The sequence below is a fragment of the Lytechinus variegatus genome, chromosome 1 (genome assembly GCF_018143015.1).
Source record: "Lytechinus variegatus isolate NC3 chromosome 1, Lvar_3.0, whole genome shotgun sequence".
In the NCBI taxonomy this organism is placed as follows: Eukaryota; Metazoa; Echinodermata; class Echinoidea; order Temnopleuroida; family Toxopneustidae; genus Lytechinus; species Lytechinus variegatus.
Window position 1 is genome coordinate 87,136,015 of NC_054740.1, and position 26,329 is coordinate 87,162,343.

At 35.7% G+C, this 26,329-nt stretch overlaps 1 protein-coding gene across 2 annotated transcripts in view; it reads right to left on the minus strand.

Moving 5' to 3' along the window:
* LOC121426623 (solute carrier organic anion transporter family member 4A1-like) overlaps positions 1-24,847 on the minus strand; it is an 87,267-nt gene extending 62,420 nt beyond the window's left edge. Inside the window, exons 1-2 of one of the 2 annotated variants that reach the window (XM_041622986.1) lie at positions 24,530-24,847; positions 1,398-1,522 (exon numbers count right to left, since the gene is read on the minus strand). The gene's annotated coding sequence lies outside the window, so the exon portion shown is untranslated. Of the gene's footprint in view, positions 1-1,397; positions 1,523-16,649; positions 17,244-24,529 lie in introns of those variants that run through there. The other variant, XM_041622994.1, reaches the window with a different exon arrangement.
* Positions 24,848-26,329: the final 1,482 nt, after the last annotated feature.

A 26,329-nucleotide genomic window follows, 5' to 3' on the forward strand; every position in this document is an offset into this window, starting at 1 on the left:
AAATAAAGCTGCAATCATCAAACACTTTAAAAAAAAATCGAAAAATTCAAATGCACCTTGATATTCAATAAGCAAATAAAACTTGCATTTGGTTGGATTTTACAAGTATTGCATTCAAAATATTAAAAAAAAAACCTTCTGCAAAGATCCTCTCTCATATAGATCTATAGATGGTAATTTTGTACAAAAAACCTGAACTTCTTGCTGAAATCAAGGTATACCTGGGCCAGAGTCCAAGTAAATGCCTGGAAAGTGACTTTGCCGTTACACTTGCCCTTTAACCTTATTTGCTAAGCTTGTCATTGTTGTCTTGTTAAAGTATAAGTTTGTATTTATAACAGGGACTCAAAAAAGAGAAGTGGTTGTCTAGACTGATCTGAGGTCCCTGCAGAGCACCTGTTTCGTAGATGTGAAATCATTGATGTTGTCATCTTCAAAGATGCCATTGCCATGTCTTAAAGGAAGCGGCAACACTCTGTCTGGTGTCTCTCTTGTTCTCTTCCTTTCTTGGTGTCATCCATTCTATAATTGCTTTTTTTTCACACTTTTCCAGCATCCCTTCCTTTTTATACTGGGATCTATTCAGCCCTCTCCCCCACCCTTTTGAAAGCTCTTAAATACCGTGTTTACACATTGACTCGGCTCGGGTGTTGAATCCGCGAGCCGGGTTGAACACTGCGAAGAAGGGATCAGAGATCGCGTTTATACGTACATATAAAAAGGCGAGTTCAACACGGCTCGCGGATCTCGAACGGAAGAAGAATTATGACGTCGCAAATTAAACGCGGGAAATTCACCGCCGGAATCGAATCTTGTCCGTGCGAACAACAACAATGCCAAAAGTGAAAGCGCGCGCAGTGACCTGGTCAAGAGAGTTCGACACGGCTTTCTGTTTACACACGAAAAAATTGCCGAGTCTGACTCGGCTCGCAGGTTGAAACCTACGATTTTGGCGGATCAAAAAAGCCGTGTTCGACACGGCTCGCGGATCACACTGATCGCGTTTACACAGCATAAAATTGCCGTGTTGAGCACGGCTCGCGTGTCGAACCCCCGAGCCGTGTCACTGTGTAAACACGGACTTATTCTCTCTAAGTCTAAATCATTACTCCATTGTTTTATCTCCAAGGTTTTTTAATTTCAGTGCAAGGAAAAAGACATTTCCCCTATAAGTTATAACACTTTTTCTAAAAGAAAACTCTGAAGTTTTGTGAAAGCTGCATTCAATAACAGAAAACCCCCTCATTAAAATTTCAAACACATATTCCTCCCAATTTTACTATGCAGAAAAATAATAAAACAAGGTGTGCAGAAATTTGTGGTAAAGACTGAAGAAGACAACAGAGGGGTTATGGAAGAAGAGTTACCGTAAAACGGTGTGGGTTTACCAAACCTACCTGTGAAGATTATTTTTGGTTCTTCGTAGTTGATTCTCTCTAATTTCTCTTCTGTTCTCTTGACTTTCAAGATGGTTGAACTTGTTCAAGCCTTCTTCAGCTAAGTCTCTCTCATTTTTTTATGACTGTACAAGAAATTGAAAAATATATACACAAATAAACATGACATTGTGATGAATTATTCAGATACACAAATAAAAAGAATTCTTCAACAAAAAACACAAGTTAGTGAGAAGGTCAAGTATGCAATGAATGTCATCTTGTTTCATGGTCCCCTTTCAATTTTATTTTGTGTTTGAATTTCTTTGTAGATGGGGTCAGTGTCATTTTATTGACCCGTTTCATGACCTACACAATATCATGATCTTTCTACCCCACTATCCTTGGCTACTAGGCCTACCACATCCATTTCACGTTGAAGTAAATATATTCCAATTAATTGTTCACCAGCATTTCTTAGAAAAAGATATGGACTCTATAATCTGCCAACTACATGTACATATATTCCATCCAAATAATATCCACCAACATAATATTGGCAAACACCTTGTATAATTTTCCCAGCATTATTTCAAAGGCCAGGCAAAAGATATAATTCCACATGGAAAAATTTGACTCCATCTGAAAATTCAAATACAATCTTAGACCTCTATGCAGTTATAGATCTGCAAAATACCATTAGGGCATTAAATTGACACGAGATGAATGAAGTCTAATGACATCTCTATTGTTCATACTGGCTCTTCTGGATTTAATCTTCAATGTGAATGTGTGTAAAGGTACTTAATGATACAATGATAGTAAGAACAAACATTTACAGGTTCATGGAATTGCATTGGCCCTACATTAAAATGCGCACCCCCTCCATCCATCTAGAATGCACTGCTTTAAAATAGGCATTATTATAAAGCAAATTCTTTTACTCTCAGAAATACAATGAATACAAGAGTTAAAAAAAACAGAATGCATCTTGATGACATTGTTATTGTTCTTGTACTAGTAAGCAAGGAAGTATTTGAAAATAAAAAAATCTACCTCACTTTGAAAGATTTTACATAAAATCTTCGACTCAAGCATTTTGCATAAGTCTTTTGAAAGTTGTCAATATTCAAAAAGATTTATACCTAACAACTAAGTGGTTAAAACACCTTGATTTCTTTACTCTTGAGTTAACATTCAGAAAAAAAAGAAAATATAACATCCAGAAAATGGTGTATCTCCCTCCAGAAATGAAGGCAAATGTTGAAGCTGTGAATAAATATTGCATTGAAAGTAATAAAGACTAGTAGTAGTAATGGTTATTTTACACACAAAAAATATATATATATACTATTTCTACCATCGGTAATTCCCTGATTGGCACATAATTTCACATTGGTCACACCATTTCCTCCAAAGGCAAATATCTGAATGAAATTTTGATACAACCATTACTTTTATCACAAAGATTTACCCTCATGCCACTCACTATCGTTTGATTTGGCCATCCACCAGTGTCACGACAAAAACAAACAGAGAAAGTTCCTTGACCTTTGACCAGTAATTATCACCTCAATTAACCCCCTATTACATGACCTGGCATGACCCCTAGGCAGACTGTGTGAGGGAAAGGACAAGATATCAATATCACTATCCAGCTGGGCAAAAAAAATGAAAATCCAGGCTCAATAACTTGTCTAGAAATAGCACACGTTTGGCACATTCACACCCGAACCCTCATGAAAATACCTATAAATAAGGTGGAATTGTTGACACCTCATAACACCAGAAGATTATTTTTAAACATTCATTCATAATTAACTATTCATCCAATACAATATCAAATATAATGGTGAACGATGAATGGCTGATCAAGACCGAAGTACTGTATGTTATCTTCTTTCATGCCACATAAAACATGGCTGAACATCTGAAACGTATCTTTATCCAACGCGGACCACACCCATATGAATTATGAGGTGCTAGATGATACACGTGTGGGTTTTGATGAATATATGACAGGTGTTTTTTTTTTCTTCCCCCAGACAGCTGCTCTAGATGGGTGGAGCACAAGGGCTTATCAGCTTACCATACACCTACATGAATGTGGAAGCAATGATCTGTCCTTGACATACAGGACTCTTTAAAGTTAAATACCTCTTTGGTTTCTTGTAGATCATTTTACCAAGAACCTTTTAATAGATATCATTTATTTTAATGAGATGTGATCCTCAGTGTGCCTAAAACCTATATTAAAGGGACAGATATCTCTATATTGCTTTTCACTTGGTTTCTAGTCTTCTAGATGTAGTATGAGAGGCAAATCTTTATGAGTGGGCAATTACATATCATGATTAACCTTTTTGTACATCAGACCCACATTTTTCTCATGTCTTACTTCTCTTTGTAAACTGATCAAGTCATGGTCCTTTGAGAAAATTTACAGACTGTCCAATGAACCAAAAATCAGAGACAGAACATGTCATGAAGGTCCCACATATAGGGGGTCGGACATACATATTTTATGGATGTTACTCGCTTTTTTTTTCTTTGAACTATTATCCCTCTCCATACCAACAATTTTATTAATCAGATGACATTAATCCAAGTCATTTCATAATGACGATTCAAGGAAAACTCTCCAGGAACCAGGGTATCATTTGGGAAAGGTCATGGGCGAACTGCACACTTTGGAGCTGGGGGGGGGGTCTCCTGAATCACTGAATCATCCTTCACTAAGAATACATGTATTGTTCTCACTCGCTAGGCTACAACAAATAGGGATATTTAAACTTTGTTTACTATTAAGAGACCCCAGTCCTACCTTTAAACTTCATCTCATATCTCATTTTGGGCTAATAAAAGAGCACCCCTACTCTCAGGGAAAAAAGCCCCTGGAACAAGATGTCTGGATATGAAAAAAGATGGTGTAAGCCAGTTTAAATGTCAACTTTTAAGCTCTTGGTTTTAAGGATGAATCACCCGGTATTAGTTGGGAACATGATGAAATTGGCAATAGAGGGAAACCGCAGATCAAATGTGCTCATCTTAAAGCTGATCAATCAGCTGGATTGAACAAATGTAGCACAATCTTTGGCACTTTCCATGCAACCTCTGGCATCAGGGGGGGGGGGGGGGGGGGCATTTGTTGCAATGACTCCTAAGGAGGTTAATCCAGTTGTGCAGGAATTAACCAGGTACAATTCAAAACATAATCAATATTAAAGTATTTTAGTTCAAGCCACAGGCCTACCTGATACCTCAGCTTTCTAGCTACTTTTATTTTCATCTGATCTCAATTACAAGACCGACTTATTCTGGATCAAAGTGAAATTGGAGTACACCAGTGAAGACATAGTGTTATCGTATTCTAGATCCTGGGTACCATTGTATAACAAATGTGCTAACTATGGTAATAATAATAATAATTAGACCATTTATATAGCGCAGTCACTATGTAAATATACTCTACTGCGCTGTAGTGTAACAGAGCTCCCAACAATGCTACTGCTCAAACAAATTAAACAATTATGCATATATACAATTAACCAAAAACTTCTGAAAAAGATGGGTCTTCAATAAATGTTTGAAGATGGTAACAGTTGGTGCTTTTCGTATTTCCAGGGGTAATTTGTTCCAAAGCTTTGGAGCAGCACAACTGAAAGCACGATCCCCAAGAGTTACTTTTGTTCTCAAGTGAGGTAGCTTTAGAAGCAGCTTATCCTGTGTACTTCGTAAGTTATGTGCATATGAATGTGACCTAAATGATATTAATTCAGACAAGTAATTCGGAGCTTGACCATTCAGTGCTTTGTAAACAAGCAAAAGTATCTTAAATGCAATTCTCTGCCTTATTGGCAACCAATGTAATGTAACAGTACCATGGTACCAACAGCCAACCAATATCAAGGATTTCATGAAAGCTGCCATTTGATGGCATATGGGCCTACATAACTTACAGTAAAAAGTTAAACCAAAATTAGCAATGTGTCACATAAGTACTGGGCGTAAACAGAAAATGTTAATCACATTTACGTGTCATTAATCATTGACGTTGTTTGGCTGACATTTAATGAGCCTTGAAGCAATAAGTGTAGAAAGGAAGTGTGGATGTGTGCAGAAATCATACAGATAAGATTTGACATGACCATTATGACTTCCTAAGATTTATCTTAATTTGTCTCACTTCCCTTCTTTCCAGTACTTATGAAATCATTACATTCTTTTAACATCCAGTCATCACATCATCTCTAGTTCATATTTCAACATTGATCAACACATTACATTTGTTTTTACAAACCATCTTTAGTTTCAAATTTCCTTTCCTATCCCCTGTTATAATGTACTGATGAAACACTTCAAGCACTACCAATTTACCTTTCTGTTTAACTAGTTTAAAACATGAATTACAAAAAATAAAACATGAATTACAAAAAAAATAAAACATGAATTACAAAAAAAAACTTACTTTTCAGTCCCAGATGCACAAACATTCCTCATTTAGTTTGTTTTCCTTTTTTAACTTAAATTCTTAATTTTGCACACTAACTTTGTACACACATTAACTCTTTACAGTTTGAAAAGAATAAGAAAATCTTTGGATCAAAAATATATACAATTAATTCAATTATTGGAAATTGACTCCTTTCATACTTGTTATGTTATATTATTTGACTTTAATTGAGTTTCCAATTCAAATGATAATAAATAAAACATCACCAACCACCCCAAATACTGGTTGAGGTACTAGTCAATTTCATGATGAAGTTTAAATCCCACCACTGCCACCAATATTAGTTCCAGGCATTTTCAGTAGCCCTCTCTTCTCTAACTGCCCCAATAAACCAATTAAGTTTTGGTGCTGTTTCGCTATAATTGTAGGATTTCAAGTATGCGTAACAAAGGAATATTCATGTACTGACATAGCAACACACCTTGCACATTGCTTAATTTATTGAAAGTGTTATTATTTTTCTTCATACACCCTTCCGTTACTGTGATCCACTAATTAAAAAATGCTAGAATTAGACAAAAAGTGTTGCAGTTGCTCTTGAAAAATTTTGAGTACTTTTCATCATTTTCATTTTTTTAAAATCCATATGAGTTATATTCCTTCATATATTTCTCCTTGCCTTCTCATTCCTTTCGAGTTAAATCCAATTTACATTCCTCAGGCCTATATATTACATCCTGCTCACAGAATGCAGTCTGTTCAGTCTGAACATTCACAATCAAATAAAAAATGTTACAAATGTATGTATCATTGTCAAGACCAGTATCCAGTTAAGTATCAACTACACAGACATCAATAAGGTCATTGACTCCATGTTGAATGATCAACGTTATCTGTATCTACGCTTCACATTCCATCCGCATCAATAGCATAGAAAAACATGGAATGAGAGGAGCAAATACATTTAATCTCGTCAACCAATACCGCTTTCATAGTGAAGGCGAAGTGGAGTTACTCCGGAGTAACTCCGGGTTGAGTTGATCCGCTTGTACTGCGGACCAACTTTAAACCCCCTTTCATATTGGCAAGCACTGCAGCGGTGTATCCGCAGTCGTTGCCATGGTTTCCAAGCGAGTTTGCGCCATACGTGTGGCGAGATCACAGCGATAAGCGCATACCGCATTTCCGGTGCGGAGTAACTCCGTTTGTAACCCTCTTCTCGATGTGGGTTGAGTACTCCGCTTTGAATCCGGATCGAACTAATCTCAGAATTTTCATATTGCCCTCCAAAGTGGAGTAACTCCTCCTGGACTCCGGACTAACTCCACTTCGGCTCTCACTATGAAAGGGGTATAAGAGTATCTCATTTCATGAGCTATTTGGATGGCTCCTCACATACAGACCCTGTACAATGCCAAGTTACAATCTCTCCTTGTTATAAGTTATCCAAATGGTGTTATTTGATTGGTTAAGAGCAAATTTCCTATAACTTTCTTGCAGCAAGTTTATGGATAATATCTTTTACCAAACTACACCTGGTTCAAAATACCAAGAAAAATATCAATTATACCAGTTAGAGCCCCTTATTTTCAACTGCAATACGAAGTATTAGATCTTTGCACTTTTCCCACAGGGGATACTCAAATACAAAAGAGGACATCCATCACCAATACACACAATGTTCAATTCTCTCTGAATATCGTATTCCATGCAAGGCCTCAGGAGATTTGTATAATATTAAAAACTACATTCCATCATGTTTTCACGCACACACACGGATATATACTGAAAATATCTGTGAATGCAATATACAAGGTCGGAGAAAAAACTTCATTTCATATTCACCCATACCTGATTTATTATACAGCACACATATGGAAATCTTTGCATACCAGTATAACTTTTGAATACCACCAAATCATCTTCCAAAACCTTGAATGGAATTGTAAGTTATCACACAGGACTATCTATAATGAAGAGCAAGCGTCCGTATACTGCTATACTTTTGCCAGCGATTGAAGAAAACAGGAATTAATTTCTTAAAACAATCATTATGCTACGCTGATATTTCCACAAACCTATGAAAATATAGGTATTCACCAAAACCTTTAAACTTATTTTCAAACAATAAAAACATAACATGAGATCAAGTGTTCAAACAAATATCCTTTTTAGTTTCCCCTATCAAGTTCAAGGTTGTATAAAGTCTAGAAGATTTTACTGTATTACAGTGAGCTGCAGTGGTTTAAGAATTATGCATCATGTTTCAAAATGCAAAATGGGTAAATTTTAGAGTTTATCTATGGGGAATGATGGAGAGTATATCCAGAAAATTTCTTCACGTCAAAAGGAGGATTTATCTAGATTTGTGCCATTTTCAAGTGACATATCGCATATCCTGAAAGAGAGAGTACATTGGTGTTGTTACCTACGTGAATGTCACGTCACATAATCATAACATCCTCAAAAGTTCCACAGGTTGCTAGTTCACATGGTTTTGATTGGTTAGAAACTGATTTGATTTTATCACTTTTTCACTCCTTAGACCCACTGAACGACCAAGCAGTGGGCCTACATAGTCTCGTGCTAGTCTGCTATGCATACTCTGAATGGCTCGTGAGGTGGGATCTGCTGGTTTGCGAAGCAAACCAGCCTGAAAGGGCGAGCGAAGCGAGCCATTTCTGCAGCCTCAGTAGACCTAGTCTGCTATGCAGACTCGTTGAATCAGCTGAGGTACACACACTGCAGATGTGGGTCTACATTTGTAGACTAGTCTTGTGCACATCTGAAAGTAAATTTAGGAATTTTTATATTTCAGAGACATAATACCTAGGATACAATATGCTTTTTAAATTTGAATTGTTTTGAGCTAAATTAGTCTTTTTTTAGGTTAAAAAAAAAAATTGAGATGAATTTCATAACTTGTAGGCTTATGCACTTGGGTCAATGGATCTACATTTTTCCAAATGTATTATCACAACATTTTATGGCTATTACTGTTATATTTTTTTTAGAACAAACAGGCCTATATTGATAATTCCATCTGTATGGAAGAAAGCAACAAAAAGTTGCTATTTGATTGCCTTAAAGTTTACTGTGAAACATATTTTGTCACTTCACATTTGTGTTATAGAGTAGAAAAGGCATAATCAAGTGTTAAAACGCCAACAGTGGAATAACAAAGTTAATTCACCAAGGTGTTGGTTGCTGTAAGCCAATTTACTCCTCACTAGTTGACTTCTAGCTCCTTTCACTTGGCAAAATTCAATTTTCAAAAGGACATTGTCAGCTGCAGGAATGGATTGACAAACAACAATCGGACCAACTACAAATCTGAGCAAGTGTTCTCTTTTCTTCATAGAGAATTTAGATTGTTTGAGGGCGGCAAAGGAAAAAAGCGATTTCTGGAATGAAAAGGGATTGAATAGAAATGAAAATACAGCGATTTCGGTGTGAGAAATGGGGCTGTCGCCTGCAGGAATCAAATCCGGAATGGCAGGATAAGGAAGGCCCGCTGTGAGGATTATTGTTAGAGATCTTTTTTCTGCTCTTTGGAAAAGAGGACTAAAAGTGCATCTTGTCCCCATTTAGCTTACTAAAATATTATGTATAGCTCTAACTAGGAGTGGTAAATAATATGAATAATTTAGACTTGAGATCCCATCATTTCTATGGTCATTAAAGCCCCCAAATTATTATCACGAAACAAGGTGTGGCTTATCATAAACATTGATGTCTGTGTAGCTTCCATTTTATTCCTATTCAAATATTGCTTTTCCCAACTGCTTAATGTTGTTTTTACAAACAGGTAGATTCAAAATACTGTACAGTCTAAATTGGTATTTTGTGTTGGGAGGGCTTCTGAAGGCAAACTTCGGTGGTAATGAAATGTTTTCGTTTCGCTGCCTTGTTATTTCCTACCTCCTAAGAGCATTTTGTCATGAAGTGACAATGATAAAGCCTTCTCAATTCTCTCCCTAATAGGGATCTTGTCAAAACAGAACCCAAAGTCCCTTTCATATTCATTGATTATTAAAGCTGGCTCAAATCCAGACACACAAAACTGAACCTAAAACCCTGCTAGTGCATTCATCTTACTTTTTTTTCTTAAGAATCTATAAAGTGGAATATTGGAATATCATCCAAGCTTACAAAAGTGTACAAATAGGCCTACAAATCTTTTTATACATACAGTTTTGTGTTGTGTTATGAGCAAAACAATGAAATCAAGAAAAAATATAAAGGTTGATACATGTAAAGGTGTGTAGCTCTGAATCGGCAATAACAATTACTTTTTATCAAATGTAAATAAAAGGTACATTCATGCTCTTTTTACAAACTAGCACACACTTCACATATAAACCATAATTTTCTTCTTCAAACCTAAATTCCTACTTTTCGTTTTGGAGACCTGTGGATGCAAAACATTTCAAATTTAGCATAGCAAAAATGCATTTCAGAGAAGCATTACCAATACAAATTATTACATCCGACTTGACAAGCAAGTTGAAATAGGTCAGATTCAGAACAAGAAATTATTTCAAAAGAAACTCATTATTAAATTTGTTCAACTGCAACCCATTATTTAAATTTGTTCAACTGCATTTGAGAAAAATATAAATTAAAAATCACAAAGAAAGACCGAATAACTTTAAAATCAGCCATCATGACAATGCAGATCAGAATGTAGTGTCCTGGTAGCAGAAGTGAATCAGTATGAACTGAAAAACAAAGCATCATGCACTATAAGAGGAAATTGGATGACTACGTGTAGATGGAATCTTGACTTTATATAATGTCAAACAGTCAATGACCCAATGATTAAGACTCCAATTTACCTTTTTACCTTAAAAGATTTTTTCTCTTCAAAAGAACTCTTCAGAACTGAAAGTCTGCAGCAGACAGAATGTGTATTTCCCTGAAGAGGCATTAGAGTCTGAACAACAGGATACAAGGATTCAAATCCACAACATTTCGGTATCTCACAACCGAAAATGCTTTTCATCTCACGTCCACAGCTACAGAGAGGTCAAATAAGAAAACAGCTCACCTGGTTTCAGACTCAAAGAAGTTTCCAAATTCTTAGAAAATAAATTGTTGTGGTATTTGTTTGCAGCTGTAAAGCACGTCAGGCACGTGCAGCACATTCAAAAGTAAGAATTACTTGGGGGATTTTTTTACAACATATATTTCTTCCAAACTGCTGACATTGATTTTCCAAGTGGATAGAAATAGAAGATTTCTGTGATGACACAGTTGTGGCAATACCTGATTATTCCTCAAATTGGAAAATAAAACCTGATGGTCAACCCATGGAGAAAAAAACACCTCTATGGTCAATCTTGTAAGGGCTGCAGATGCTGTAAAACCAATCAAAGCAATTTCAATATCTATGGAAACCGTGATTTAGTGTTGAGAGATTCTACTCTCAATGGCAAATGACTGGGGGATTCAAAATCTCACACCTAGCTAAATAAAAATTATCAAATCCAACTACAGAAGTAAATTGATCAAAATGATACTGGTGTTGAAGGCCCTCCTCCAATAATTTTAGCCAGATATTGTTCTCAATTGATTTCAACAAAATACTTCAGATTTCTATTAATTTCATTCTGGTTAAACAGGTTAAAAGTTCATCAAGCCGACCGACCGCACTTGGCCAGAGGCATGAACCCTGCCCGCCCTTTATCCACCGACTGGAAGAAGTTCAAGAGATCTTTAAAAGTCCCTTTGACCAGTTTCTCCATTACTAATCCACTCCCTCATCAACCCTAATTCAAGAAGAAGGGCGAAAATTGTTCAACTCCACCCCACGATCAATTTTCGGCCCCCATTTCAGGGCTCTGCGGACAGTCCATCTCTCAGCAACAAATTGGGTCATGATTCCAAGTTTAAGAACGGGATCCGATGACCCATTGGTATCTCGCCCTCCGGGGACTCTGTGTGTGATTTTCAGCTCTGGAGTTGCTGGGGAGAGGTAATCCAATATTGGTCTGAACTTGGCACTACACCTGAGATACTGACCATACTGCGCTGTTGGATGACCCCATTCTCATAAGAGCAAAACTGCATTAGATCGAGGTGATGCTTGACTTTTCTCAAAGTCCAATCGATGAAATGGATTTTTCAGATGTTTAAATTCCTGGGAAACTATCAGGGGACGTGGGTTTGTAAATAAATGGACAAATCTGTCTCTAAGTTGTTAGAATTACACAATTGATAGCTTTGATACTGACTCTTGTGATCACTCTCATGGACTGCATGGACCGGTCTCTATAGGGATATGTATTGCCCTGTTCAGCTAAGGAAAAAAAATCAGCAAACTTGGTCATCAGCAAGATATTGCAATGAAGAACCGCAGCACAAGTTGTGCTATAAATGTGGTTCATTGGATTCTCAAAGACTGCATATCCCATCAAAATATTTGGTGTTGTATCACTATGAAAGAAAGCCTATTCCCTAGATATTACAGTGAACTTTTATTGTAAACTTCTGCACTTGTGTGTAAACTTTAAAAGGTGGGTCAAGTTTAATGTCTCTGTGATCTGTGATATTATTGTAGTACTACATAAAAAACAATCCTTACTGTTTGTTATGATACCAAGGGGGATAAAATGTTTGTACTGGCATATATAAAGTTCTATATGCCATTTCTGTCAGTGTATAGGTTAATATTCTCATTATACAAGGACATAAAGTTAGAATGGTGATGACAGCTTTAAAGTGATATGAAACTGCAATAGTGTGACAGAGTGTGACAAGGAATTATTGATGTCAGGGGTAGGATATGTAAGCAATACACATCTCACATAAAAACCTGATATACTGTATATGATATAAAAATCCCATGACTGCATAGCCTAAAAGTCATATCAAGTTTAACAAAGTTTGAGTACTGAGTTCCCATGGTTCCTTGCTATCATCGAAGTATCAAATTTAAATCATGGTGGCTTTTCATAGGGGGATACAAATAATACCCCTTTCACAAACCCATCCTCCAATTATCCGCCTAAGATTAATGCGGATAATTCAATAAAAATTGCATTCACAAACTCCGAAAATAATCCGCACTATTTTTTACGAGCGCCCGACCTGAAAAAGGCGGATAATTGTCATGGCAACTGCACACACCCCCTCCGATGGGGTTGTGTTGGAAAAGGGTGACCTTGTGACCGCACCATGGCAATTATCCACATTACTTTGGAAATGCGTTCATAAAGTCAAAATCTGGTCCCGATGCTGCTATTATGCGGATAATTGCAGCATCAAAATAATGCGGATAACTCTGGTCCCGCTCCGATTTTACGACCAAATCATGTGGATATTATCCGCATAATTGGGTTGATAAAAGGGGTATAAGACTAAACATACTTTCTAATTTCCCCTAAAGGATCCGCACCCTCATAAGACATGTTAGGAAAGATTTTTTCCTATCAATATCGGCATGGTTAATTTGATCTAAAAGATCTAGGAAGCGATCAAAAGCGATCCTCTGATCTATAATATCTTAAAGAATATTGATATTTACTCGGAGTGCTAAACAAAAACTGCATATTTGAGATTAATTTGTTGAACCGACAATTTCAAATTCATGCACAAATCTTCCCCGTTCTTCAAATGCAATGGTGTTCCTATTGCAACATGAACTATTCTACTGAACCCTGTTGTAGCTACGAAATCAGTGGATTGATCCCCGGATTTATCCTATATCAGAGGGCATGGCACACTGAAGTAAAATGTTCCCTTTGATACTGAAATGTTTTGTTTCTACCATTTTTACTCTGTTTAAACGAATCACTCATGATCACTTAAAACCATCTTGGTGCGAACATGTAGCATCTTTAATCTTGTCATAAACATTGATGTTAATTGGTCTAATGACTGCCCTATCCTAAATACAAGATGATTATCTGTCACTAATCAGGAAGGAATACAACAAATTGGTACTTAAAATGTTCCAATACAAAATTGCTACAATCAATTGCTACTTAATCAGATGATGAAAGCTTGATTAATCATAACCTTTCTGCCACATAATTTAATTAAATTGGTTTGTTTCATTCTTCTTTCATTACAAGAACTAGTTGATAATCATCATTAAATCATTTTGTTTTCCAAACTATTGGTAATCCTCAAACATATCATATGCAGACATTCCCAAATTGAATGGATTAGAAATCAATACATGAATCCGCATGTCAAAAAGCTGCAGTACTAAACAATTTTCTTTGCAACTTCCGTCAAAACAATACAAATATCGTATCATCATCAAAGAATTTTTTCCTCACAATAACAAAGTTCAAGTAAAAATAGAACTAAAGAGAAAATCTTCTAAAGAACAGAAGGACAACAAAGACTCTATAACTGAAAAAAACAACTTTAAAAAGTCCGGAAATAACTTTTGTCTTTGTTCTCGCCTACCAGCATGCCAGACTCAATGAACTTCAGACGATAGATTTGTTCATTCCCAGTAAACAGATCTAATCCTACACATTCACGTGGGTGTATATTGTCACATTAATTATAAAACTGCATGTACTCAATACACTAGAAATATACCAAAGGCTAAAAAAAGAAATTCTGTGAAGTTTAAAATTAATGATACAATATCAATTTTAGCAATCCACATCATAACAACAGTTACAAATGCCAAGGAAATTAGTACAAACTGCCTAAAAAATGTATTTTATTAACCCATTGCTAACGAGAGGTTAACACCAACTATGGCACTATTCTTACAATAAATCATCAGTGGTTCCTTATGATAATGAATTCCTACATAAAGGAAAAAAGCAATGACAAATTAGCTCTATTCCATACTCGTACTTAGGGCAAAATCACTTCATTTTGTTTTTCAAGTTCACAATTTTAAAGAGCACAGGTGAATAACTCCCAATGAAATTCATTCATTCATGACCAATGAACTTCCCTTCATATACTCCGATGAACCTTTTGCCATCGCAGAAAGACAAACCAACTATGCGGAAAGAGATTTTGAGAAGAATTGTTACTGTTTTTTACTCCACCAAAATGGGCAACAGTTGTGATTTGCAGGTTAAATGGTCCAGAAAATACCAACAGGTAATATGTACAAGGAAATCTGACAGAGATGTATTACCAGCAATACTCATAAATCACTGGTACTTCTACTCATTCTAATAATCAAAAGCTAATCTAACGAAACAACAAGTGGAATGCCTCTGGCCGTCTCACCTGCATCACGCGGTTCAATATAGCAGCAGTGCTGACTTTGAATACTACTCTAACTCGCACAAGATGTTCAGTGATACATGGTTACTCTTATGTCCACTTTTTATGAACTAGACCAATAAACTTACAGAGATATGATGGTTATTCAACAAAAAAACCAACATGGCCAAAGTTCATTGACCTTACATGACCTTTGACCTTGATCATGTGACCTGAAACTCGCACAGGATGTTCAGTGATACTTGATTACTCTTATGTACAAGTTTCATGAATCAGATCCATAAACTTTCAAAGTTATGATGGTAATTCAACAGATACACCCAATTCGGCCAAAGTTCATTGACCTTTGACCTTGGTCATGTGACCTGAAACGCGCACAGGATGTTCAGTGATAATTACTCTAATGTCCAAGTTTAATGAACTAGACCAATAAACTTTCAAAGTTATGATGGTAATTCAACAGATACCCCCGATTCGGCCAAAGTTCATTGACCCTAAATGACCTTTGACCTTAATCATGAGACCTGAAACTTGCACAAAATGTTCAGCGATGCTTGATTACTATTATGTCCAAGTTTCATGAATCAGATCCATAAACTTTCAAAGTTATGATGGGAATTCAACAGATATCCCCAATTCGGCCAAAGTTCATTGACCCTAAATGACCTTTGACCTTGGTCATGTGATGTGAAACTCATGCAGGATGTTCAGTGATACTTTATTAACCTTATGTCCAAGTTTCATGAACTAGGTCCATATATTTTCTAAGTTATGATGACATTTCAAAAACTTAACCTCAGGTTAAGATTTCGATGTTGATTCCTCCAACATGGTCTAAGTTCATTGACCCTAAATGACCTTTGACCTTGGTCATGTGACATGAAACTCTAAAAGGATGTTCAGTAATACTTGATTAACCTTATGGCCAAGTTTTATTAACTAGGTCCATATACTTTCTAAGTTATGACGTCATTTCAAAAACTTAACCTCAGGTTAAGATTTGATGTTGACGCCGCCGCCGCCGCCGCCGTCGGAAAAGCGGCGCCTATAGAGTATAGTCTCACTTTGCTTCGCAGGTGAGACAAAAACATTTTAAAAATGGTACTTGTTCAATACATCAATCTTTAAGCTTTCATTAAAATTCTTTTTAATTGAAGAATACTTTATATCACGCAATATCTATCAAATGCAGTATACATGCCAAAATATGTTTTGCATTTTTAATGGGAAAGACAATAAACTGAGGATAAGTTTTGAAATAGATAATTGTTTTCTAATGATGATGCAAGCCAAGACCTTAGAATTGGTATGAGGTAAGGCCTACATGTTTCATTTGTACCTAAGTTCTTGTAGTAATGATCCAAAGTTTGAGGTAAAGTGTTGATGATCTTTACATAATTACTATGACCGTTTTTTTGACCCATAAACAATTCTTGAAGCAAATCTTGTTACCAGCACCTCATCTAACTTCCTGTGCCTTCACATAATGAGATTGATTTCCAGACTACTTAAAATGGATAATACATTTCTTGGAAACTGTTGCAGTATGACGTTTATACCTGCAGTCATTGCTACACATGCGATCTCCCATGTGCAGGGTTTCAGTTTACAAAATGTGGTTGAACTTGGTATTGGCCTTAGATTGAATTTAGTCTACTGGTAGCAGACCCCAGCAGATTCATTGAATGAAACTGTATTACAAGAGGGTCTAGAGAGAAGTAAAGCCGAAATGCAACTTGTTCTTTCCTTCAGTGCACAAGGCCTAGCCTGGGACTTCAGGATACAAAGTCGGACCATCTTCCATAAACAGTATTTAGTTTAGGTTTGTGCCAGCCAACACTGCCAGCAAACTAGATTGGATTCTTGAAGCAATGTTTCCTCCACAGATTCCTCAGCCAAGGAAGAAAAAGAGGCTTTCCATCCTCTACTGAGCCCATTATGCTGCTATAATCACTGCTTTCAATTGATTTTACACCATCATGGGACACATAAGTATGTCACACTGTCATAAGAAGTGCAAATTACATAGATTAAGTGCCACTTTATTGACAAGCGTCACCAAATACCAGACACTTTAGTACCTGACTTCAAAAGAATCCCATTTACCTGGGGGCAACAGTCAGAATGGAGACAGAATGTGAAGGTTTGTTCTCTTGTCGATTGGCTTTCTAGTGATTTCTACAAACAGCTAAAGAGCACCTGAGCAAATATATAGCTGCCATTAGTGATTATTTGGACAAGTTGGAATTCAAAATTGAATTTTGACAACTGACAAGGCAGTAGTTGCCAAAACTTTTGCAAGTGTTGGGAGATTATTTGACAACTTACGAAAATTACTAAAGCTGTGTGGCCCTGCAGACAGACCTACATTTAGCCCTACAATGGATATATCCATCATTTATTTTTATCTTATATCAAGTATTAACAAGAATAGGCCTAAATAAGAATAGTGATAGTTCCTCTCTATGGAAAACCATACAAGTCAGTATGATTATCCTACAGTATGAGTGGAGCGTTGTGGCCCAGTGGATTAGTCTTCGGACTTTGAAACAGAGGGTCGTGGGTTCAAATCCCAGCCATGGCGTAATTTCCTTCGGCAAGAAATTAATCCACATTGTGCTGCACTCGACCCAGGTGAGGTGAATGGGAACCCGGTAGGATTTATTCCTTGAATGCTTTAGCGCCTATATGGCCGCTCAGCTACAGCCGGGGTAATAATGATATATACCAAGTATATTTCAGCGCCTTGAGCACATAATCAATGTGGATTTGGCGCTTTAGAAATGCTCTATATTATTATTATTATTATTATTATTATTATGAAAAATGTTGACTGTCTATACCTAAAGATATATGTCTGTATATTCAATCAACAACTAACTGGATTCCTTTGGTGTATGCCTTCCCTGAAAGTCTGTAAGATTTATTTTATTCATTTCTAGGCAATCTTCAACAGCTGGATCATGCACAGAAAACAATGTTATAATGGGTCAAAGACCAATCAGTCACAAGAGTGCAACAAAAAGAAATATGGAATTCCTATGATTTTATTATTATTTCTTTTATCATCACTTTCAAAAGTTCTCTTAAAACCTGGTTATTCACGCAAGCTTTAAGGTAATTGTTACTCTACCCCTCTTTTTAGTAGGTTTTCTTTCTTTCTTCCTTCCTTTCCTTTTCTTTACTTTTCTTTTCTTTATTGCGCCATGAGCATCTTTTTATGATGGATACCGGCGCATTACAAATGTTCATATTATTATTATTATTATCATAAAACTCTTCCAATACAAAGAAACTGACTGGTGAGCAAAGAGCACATTTCACACGAGTCATTTGCATCATTGTAAATGGTTGTCATGCAGTATATCAACTTGATGAAATCAATGACTATATGTTAACCAATCGTCACCATCATGTTCATGAGCAATATGGAATTCTACAGTGCTCATTATCATTGCGGATTGTCTCTACATTCTATTCACAATCACAACGTCAGTACTGCATTGAAGGAGAGATGGTCAAGCTGCAAAATATACTATTTAAATGAAAAATTTTTGTAGTCAAGAGATGATAAAAATACAAGCATTTTAAACCCATTTCGCAAATTCACACTATATTTTGAAAGTATAACAATGAAATAAAGACAAATATTTTCATATGTAGGCCTATTTTTTCTGGATTATGGTTTCAATGTATTCTAACCAAAATTATCTTGAAACCGCCCCCAACCTCGAACCATCAAGACTTGATCGCATCCATCCTAGACAGGCTAACAACATTTAATAGTAGAATTGACCTTTACCAAAGTCCTTGTGTGAATATATTAGAAGATGTTTTGAGTGAGCAAAGTTTGTTGACTGTTACGCTTCTTTCTTTTGCCTCAGTCACACCAATGAAACGCACTCCAAACTGACCAATGGAATGTCATTGGAAAGAATGCAGTAGTTTAGAATGGTCTGGGGTTGGTTTTTGCCAGTGTGACTGTGTAAAACGGGATTACATACAGGTAAAGGTGCATGAGAAAGGAACCAGATGTCTTGGGTGCTCAAGTGATTCTCCAGTCTTCAAGAAACAACATGATACCCTGTTCAAGCTTGGCATCTGTCTCCAATCTCATAATTCATATCAAGTATAATGCCACAGTCAGATCATGGACCCTACTAAGAACTAACTCTACGCTGGACCATGGTATGTGATTGGAAATAACGTAATACCTTTTGTTCGTCTGGCTGCACCATTAACTGCACTTATGTAAACAAGAGCCACGCTAAGTACTGAGGGCTGCTAGAAACAATGCATTTGAAATAACGACAAAGAAAAAGCTTAAAAGTAAACAAGAAACAGGAAGACTGCAAAATTATTTAGATATTGAAAATATAATCGGTGATCTTTTCTAAACAAAATTTCTTTTCTATAAATACTGACTTTTCTTAATTGAAGAAAGTAGAATGAAGATTAGGGCATAGAGTATTTTCTGAGTAGCATTCTGACCATCTAAAGTATATCATCATCATATTTGGAAAATGAAAACATTTTGTACTTTGTTGACAAAAAGCAGAACTCTAATGAAAAAAAATCTGAATTGTTAGTACCACCTTGACATCTTATTTCAAGCTCTTAAAACATGCTGGTAATGGTCTCAGCATAGGAGTTTTTGCAGACCATTTTCCTGAGACCTAGTTGGCTATGGGCCTTCTAACAAAGTAGGTAGAAAGGTTTTAGAACTTAGGGAAGGGAATATAAATCAAAGTGTGAACATGATATTCCTTCCTCTTTACATCTCTATAATAACCCAATGTCATTCACACTCTTCCAGATGTCAAAAAAAATGCTGGAGTTCATCGCACTCCAAAAACCAGGGCATGACCAAACTTTACAAACATGAGGGAAAACAAGAATGTGTAAAACATCTGAAGGTAGGGAACTCAATACTCAACAATACCTTTTTTTAATGTAAGCATATCACATCTTACACAAATATGTTTTATCCCCTAGCTGTTTCACATGTCCATCATGCATTACTTTGTAAAACAAAACACTTTGATATATACTAACTTGGTCAATAAATGAGACCAAATTTCAATCAGATGACATATATGGTTAACCTAAATCCTGGACCAAAATTAATCTTACTTGAGCAGTAATGTTTTTAAGGTGGCTATTCTTTGTACACATGAGATTTGCCATCTTCACTGCAAAGAACTTGAAGTTTGTTATGCTGAAAGATGAACATGATGACATCATGAACCGACATCAAAAGACACTGTAACTGATCTTGGCTTCTCTTGTATTTCTTGTAACATGAGTCTTCAAGCCAGAGGCATCCTTCTCTATACTATCATCTATTGCCCAGGATCACACTCTTCTTAAAGTAGAGGGAGCGCCCCTTGCCTCAGTGGCTTGCAATCTCGTAATCAGAAAGGTAGTGTTTAACCCCACCTCCCTTTGAGGGCTGGTCAGCAGAGAATCTCAAGATTGAGCAAACTTGGGCTGACAAAGACCCCATCTCTTGGGTTTTTATTTATATACAATGATATCCCAGACCTTTTAATTATAGCTAAAATTACTTCGCTCATTCATTTTATTTTTGTTTACACTATAATAAGGCTCATACAGAAATTTGGGGAATTTCAAGAGAAGTAAAATTACACCTGATAAACTTCTTGATTCTATACACTGCGCTTTAAACATATGATCTAAAAAAATAACATAATCTAGATAGTACCATCCATGCTATTACTACTAATTCCAAAGCTCTTTACTTATTACTCCATAATTTTTTTAAAAGTACACAGCTTTGACTCCGAGTGAATATTGAATTATCAGACTGGTTTGGAAAGATTAGTAAAGCACATGGGCTACACTTTGTTGACCTCTTCTCCAATTTTGCCCTACTTAGCAAATTATCGGGAATAAAAAATTGCGAGTGCAGAATGCAAATACCAGGTAACTGCAAATGACGCTGATGAAATAAATTCCCGCAGATGAGCACTTGACCTTTGCAAAATAATTTAGGGAAATTAGTAAGGTACATATTACATAGAAAACTTGCTGAAATGTGCTTGAAGTTTTCAACATGAATTGAATATGAATTGACGATGTATTTAATATAAATTTGCTTTTTTATGATGAAATCAATCAAAATTGACAGATAATAAAGTAAGTCTCAAAAGTAAGCGACTTGCTACATACAGCATTTAAAGAAATAGAGAAGTTTTTATTATAAGAAGTTAAGAACATAAATGTAGTCTCATATTCACTATAAAAAAAGACATTCACTCCAATTCTTTTGTCATTCAACATTTTTGTAACAAAATTGTGCTACAAAATCAGGCATACTCCTAATTTCCATCTGCTGTTGAGATCATAATAAAAAATATGAAAGATGGAGCTAGATGTGTTAGGTTAAAAGCAATTGTCTTTGTTTTTTTTTCATTCATGATACTACTGTAAGTCTTGGTTCAAGTTAAGTATTGCTTTATATCATTACACTCTGATTTTACTCGATCCTAAATATTTGATACAGTGACATCATGTGCTAGCTCCATGGTGACATGTAGGGACCGCCTGTCTGTTTTTTTTTTTACCATCTAATGTTCTTACTATAAACACAAACCATCATAACACATAGGTAACAGCTCACAGTCATATCTCTTCACATAATAAAGTCATCAACCTGCATGTGTACACTATTTTACCATATGGCTATGAAGTATGAGGAGTTGTGATAAATGGCATGCCCTTCTGAAAGGAACAGGTATTTAAGGAGTTTCTCTGTCTTCATAACAAATGGGCAACAAACCACAGCAATACAGGACTTGAGTTTGTATTGCTGTCCTAACAAATCATAACAAATGTACAAGCAGTCATAACAAATGTACAATAGTCATATTGGGTGGATAATATTTATATAATATTGACTGGCCTTGAGGGGTACATCAAATATGTCGCCAGCAACTTAATCATATTGGCTGAGTCTGCAATTTTTTAAATCTTCATTAAGATTGTGTTCTTTTCTTAATAATCCCGAAATGTGATTCTTTTCATACTTTAAACCCCTTTGGAGACAGAGCCTGAATACACATGGGGTTTAGTCTATGGGAAATATGTGCTGTAGCAATATCCTTCAGTTTTCAGTGGGTTAACAACATAACTCTATGCCGGCAGTGCCTACACTGTAGACTGCAAATTAAACCTTATTTACAAAACAATTACAGGGCTTAGGCTTTAGCGTGCATCAAGATAGGAAATGGCTAGTATTTTCACTTCTGCTGAAAGTATTCTGAAGTAGAGTCACTGACACAAAATATTGAACCTATCCAATCTCTGTGTGCTTACCAAGACCATACAACTTTAAAGATGTGGTAACAGGAATCCCCCAAGAAGCCTAGTGGATGACAGGGTTGATTGAAGACGCAACAAAGTGTTCAAAAGACCATGAAATCTGCTAAAAATGGGATAATGCTAGAGTATGGAAGGATATGCTTTGTTGAAGGCTGATGAGCTACTAGGAATTTACCAATAAATGGTATTAAGATAGGGATTATATTCTCATTAGAAGGTAATCTTTAGATGGACGTGTGACTGACCATCCATACCATGTTTGGAGGCTGAAATCTTACCAACAATTTTTTACAAGTAGAAAAAATAATGAAGGAAAAAAGTGAATTTTAGAAATTCTTAAAAAGCTTAAATAAACAACATTCAGGCATGCTGGTTTACCGTTAGTGTTCTGGGAAAGATTTTCTTTTTTTTTAATTTTCAACAAACTTCAGAACTTTCTTACATAGCAAATTATGATCTGATATCCTCCCCCCAAAAAAAATACTAATGTAGAATAATTCAATGATGTACATGTAGGCCTTTTGCCAAATCATCTCAAGTGTTTTAGGCACATATTTATAATGATGCAAATTATGTGTGTACAATTGTCAACCTAGAGGTTGTCAAGTCTTTGGAAATTACTTCTTCTCCTTCACTCCTTCACAATGGTGGATTTGTTCAACCAAGGCAATTACTGTTCAGACAAGATAATATTGATTTTTATCACAGTCTTGTATCAAAGGGGTGTGAATCATGTTGTATTGACCTGTGGTACATTACAACAAAAAGAGATGTGGGATTCAGTAAGGAGATGAGGGTCAATGAACTTATAAGAATCCATCCAGGTAGAGCTTGCATTAAACCAAAGAGAAATTAAAATCTAGTCATTTTGATACTTTATCTGTACTTCACATTTTTCTTCCAGTTCTTTCTTCTACATTGCAGAAATTCATATTAAATTTTCTCATTGGTAAAGGTAAGTACTCCACTAAATCAAATAAAATGTGAAACTCTAATGTCCTTTATAAATATGATATAATTTGTTTTCAGCCTTTACCACTATTTTTTTCCTTCCAGTTAAAAATACATAAAATTTCAGAAATCCATATTGAACTTCATTTCATTAACTACCTCCTGTAATTGAGCATCATACAAATCAATCTGCATTCATAAACTAGTTTTCTCTCTGATGATATATATTCCACAGCCAACAGGATTCCTATTCAAACTTCAACCTATACCACACTAACAACAATAAAAGATGATCTCTAAATACCAAGCGATTATTCCAAGGTTTCCGGCTTCAGTGTTCACCTGTCAAAAATGGGCTCAAAGGGGGACATGTCTGCACCCGTTATCTCAGACACTGGATAGTTTGTTACTTTTTATCATTATTGTGAATGATCTATGCACTATTCATTTATACTGAGAGCATTCTTCTGCAATGAGGAACTAATCACAAATCAAATGAATGCTCATTAATCTACATCTGTCTGATACAACAGAGATGCATTATTTAGACCTAACATTTCTTGAACTGCAGAATAAAGGATCTATACAAATAAAGATACATAACCACATTTTTTCATATAAATCTGCCCCTCAAGCTCAAAATAAATCATTGCCCTACTTGTCTATATAATCATTTTTCATAAATGATAAATTTCCCTTTAGTTTGGGGTCTGCTTTTCATTTGATCAAAGATTTTAGAACAGGTCTGCAGATATATGGCAGGAAGCTTATTCAGAAGCGGTAGTTTGGATATATTCTTTATATATTATTAATATCAAATCTAAAAAAGTCACAGTCCCTTTCTAAAAAAATTATTCTATGGTCACACAAAACAAAATGACAGATCTCAAATCCTATTGGATGCTACAAACCATTTCATTCTTAAATTAAACTATCATTCACAGATCATCAACATTAAAATCGATTTGCTTTTAATACAAAATATGAATAATTACTATTTACAGACTAGTAATGCATCATCAAATCTAGTAATAGATCATCAATTTCCACTCAGATATTCTTGAAATAAGTGTACATAATTAAACAAAATATCTTTAGTATCCCATGTTGAATGAACTGTTGATAGACATGCAATGTAACAAACTACAAATGTTGAGTTTAGGCTGATACTAATATTAGATGAAGATATGCTCACCAGATAAAGTGTCATTGATGACAGCTCCAGCTTCTAGGATCCAAAATAATAGTCCAACTTAGTGTAATGATATTTGATCCAAGATGGAATAGAATGCCTGTGGTCCAACTCCTGATCTGAATCTTGTACTATTCTCTTCAACAATCAGATTATAAGAGATAAAAAACAAAAACACAGCACACTATGGATAAAAATGTAAAATTTAAATGATTATTTCTGCAAAGACAAAATACAGGCGCATGGTTTGGTGTCCACTTGCAAACTGTGTTTGTGTAGCTGAGTGCAAACTACGAACACACACACAGCACATTCCCCCAAATCAATGTGTACTCTCAATACAACTGATTGTGTGTGGTTGAAGGGAGGATGGGGGTGTGGCCTTGGAAACACAGCATTTGATTGGCTGATCCTAGAAAACTACCAACCAACCACATGACCTTGCTTTCATTGTTGTTGAAGTGATTACATCACAAACATCAGAAAGTAAAGTGGTAGGTATTGTTTATTTTTTAAGATACATGCTTGGCTAAACATTCCCCTCTTTTCTTATTCAATTGCATCATCCCCAAACAAATGAACATTTTCTATTTTTTTCTTTCTTATTCATCTTTACAAGTAAACACTTAAGTAGAAGTAGCTCTCATACCACTTCTCTTATTATCTTTATTGCCCACCCCACATACACACCCTCATCTCTATCTCAGTGATGGGCATTTTCTTCATTTTATTTTCTTTTAATCAGGATAAGTCAAAATAATAAGTCCTTGTTGGAAAAACAATCAAAACAGCCATTCATGAATGCTATTTCCTTGGTATTTTCAAAAATGGCTTTTCTTGAATGAATGACAAATTAAGGGACAATGCAAAAATGGGAGGGAATATAGGGATCTCTTTTTTTTCAAACTGGATCAAACTGTTAACCTTTTCTGACAAACAATTCTATTCAAGTAAATATTTAGATAGACCCACAAATACAATAAGATAAGATTTACTGATAATACAGTGTCAACCCAACATTGACCCCATGGCTTACTAACCTAAGCTTAACAAATACCAGCAAACCCTTCAATTCTTTTTTTTTCTTAGCTTTTCTTTTCAAATTTCTCCCATTCTCTCTCTCTCTCTCTCTGTCAATCTCTTATGTTTTATTTTCTCTCTTTCCTCCCCCCTCATCTTCATTTTCTGTATTTTTTCTTTTTATATTTTGGGCCTACTTCTTTGCCCTTCCCCCACCCTCTATCTCTCCTCGCTCCACCCTGCCCATTTCCCCTACAGTTCCATTTCATTCTGTCCCTCTCATTCTCCATCTTTCTCTCTTTCTCCCTATCTATCCCCCCCACTATAAACTCACTCTTCTCACCATATAGACCAACTGCTCCTTCCCTTTTCTTGTCCTTAATTCTGTATGTTAATTTCTATTTATTTCCCATGGGTTAATACTCTGTTTACTCTTCTTATTTTAGTTTTTTCCTCATATATATCTTTTGAATTATCTTCTAATACTATAAAGGGTGTTTTGCATCATCTTATATAGAATTATGAAAAGAATGGATGTATAAAAGTCAAGAAAACTTTCCACATAGTGTCAATTGAGGTATCATCAGCATCAACACGATTATTACTCATCTAATTAGCCATTACATACAAAAAATGGGAGTAGATTATTTATTTTCAAAGTCAAAGGACAATGACACTGAGGCACATCATCACCCTATAAACCCATCATATTCATAAACTCCCTGCTCTTTGAAATTGATATCAACATTTAATGGCAAACCAAAATCTATATCGCATTTCTTA